This window comes from Pteropus vampyrus, unplaced genomic scaffold (genome assembly GCF_000151845.1).
Source record: "Pteropus vampyrus isolate Shadow unplaced genomic scaffold, Pvam_2.0 Scaffold130, whole genome shotgun sequence".
Classification (NCBI taxonomy): domain Eukaryota; kingdom Metazoa; phylum Chordata; class Mammalia; order Chiroptera; family Pteropodidae; genus Pteropus; species Pteropus vampyrus.
In genome coordinates this window covers 520629-523045 of record NW_011888911.1, presented here as the reverse complement: position 1 = coordinate 523045, position 2417 = coordinate 520629, and positions in this window count along the sequence as shown.

Below are 2417 nucleotides of genomic sequence, written 5' to 3'. Positions count from 1 at the left end.
AATTAAGGGTGACTGCAGGACTTATTTATTTATTATCCATTCAGTTGCAAGAAATAGAAAATTTGACTTAGCTGGCTTAAACAATAAAAATGTTTATTGGATTTGCTTGTGTATCTTAAAGAACAGAAATAGAATAGTTGTCAGGGTTTGTTTGGTTCAGTGGCTCAATAATACCATCAAGAACCCAATTCCATTTCTTCTCTCTACTGTCTCCTGCTGTGGCACTTTAATCCACATTTGGTTTTCTTCATAGTGACAAAATAACTATAGCAGTTTCAGGGTTCATGCACCCATACTTTATTATCCAGAGAAAGTTCAGAATCGCTATTCAGCATTCTAAACAAGATCACATGACAACCTTAATCAAAGGACTAAGGCCATGGAAATGGAATGTGATTATTGGCTTAGGTTAACACAAGCCCACCCCCTTGACTTGAAATTACATTCAGAATTTGTAATAGTCAAGATAGGCAGAGCTCTGCTACAGTAATAAGATATGGTGACATTTTAGGGGCTTAACATAGTGGTAGCTAATTTCTGATTCAAGTCATAGTCTCACGGGGGTCAAGCAACTCCTCATTAAGCTGTAACTCAGAAACCTAGACTACTTCCATATTGTGTCTCCTCTATTTTATCTCAAGCTTCCCTCTGAATCATATGTCCAGCATATGAAGAGAAGAGAACAAAGGTAGGGAAGGATAGGGTAGGAATCAGACACTTAAACTACCATTGTTTCCATTCACTTTCCATTTACCAGAACAAATCAAATGGCAAATCCAAATATAAGGAAAAGAGTCTGGAAAATATAAAGGAGTACAAGGATATTGATGAGAATTGAATGTTTTCAATCTGGTCTTTGAAAATTTATTTCCTTTCTTCTACCTAATTATAGAACACTCCCCCTCCACAAGAGACATGCCCAAAATATCATCTGTTTTCCACATCCATCACAAAATCCAAGTGATGCACGAGCTTCTCCACCAGATCTGGATATGTCACCTCCTAGACTATCAACCTGTAAACTGAAAGTGTCTATTTTCCATATACATTTAATACACAATGAATCTGGATAGAATAATCATACTGGATATTCTCATTTAGAAAAGGGAAGAATGAGAAATGGAGTGCACACTGATTATTAGGTGAATTCTGAAATCTTGAGATTCTAGAAACATGAGATTTCCATACCCAGGTGGTAGAGAAAGTTATTTGATCAGATTCTTCATTCTCCTCTGAGATAAATTCCCATGTCTATTGTTCCATAGAGTCCTTGGCGCTGCTGTTTTAGACTCTGCCATTTCCTCTGGTCTTCCTAACCTGTCTTCAATGGATGTTGTAAAATATTCCCTCTTTGAGAATTCTACAATCTTCAAAGCCTGACTTTTAGTCATAAAGAGTTTGGGGACCCCAAGGTTTTTTTTAAGACTTAAACATCAAATATTTTTTGCGCATACTTTGATTTTTGTTTTGTTTTGTTTTCAAAATACAATTTCCTCAAAAATTTATTAGATTTCTGATTTATTTGCCTCTGTTCAGTAATCGCAAGCCAAGTTATTTTTCAGATATAATTCTAGAATCTGATTTTATTCTCTTAATTCTGAAGTCTTATACCTTTTTCAATCTAAGAGTTACTTCCTTGAGACTGTCTGAAACAGTAGATGGGAAGACTTCACTTTAAATCTGATCTTTTCTCTGAGTAATTTTTTTCCACTGAGAAGTTACAACTTGAGTTACTTTAATCAACCGAAAAGTTTCACTGGGCCTTGGTTTCTCAATGTCTTTTTAAAAGCCAAATCTTATGGAGACAAAGAGTAGTAAGATTTTCAACATCCAAGGATATGAATTTCTGGGCTTTATTTATTCTTTTTATTTCTGCTTATAAACTATCCAGTTATTTCTTAATCTCATCTTGCTCTATAATATCTTTCCAAATATAGTCAACAGTAGTTATCATGCTCTGTTAACAGTCTGTTTTTCCTTCTCTTCCCCTAAAATTACAAACTCAGTAAGTTTGGGCTTTCATTTTATTTATAATAGAAGTCCCTTTTATAAAGCTTTTTGGCCTCTGGCATAACATGGATCTTCAACTTTCCAGGCTCAGACATCAGTTTTCTTACCCCAGTGCTTCTCAACTCATAACCCTGTGCCACATGGTTTAGAATTTTTATTTTGTTGTTATGATAGTACATCACCCCTGGTATCAATTCTCCTTTAATAAAGATAGAATAAACTATGCCACAGTAACCAATAAACCATCAGATCTCAGGGTCATAATAGAAGTCCACTTCTTACTCAATCCAATGTAAGTTTTGCAACTCTCCTCTAACCCATGATTTAGATCCCAGAATATTTGTCTTATGTCTCTATCATCTTGTAAATTCCAGGTCAGTCTGGCTTTATTCAGCCAGTAGATAAGG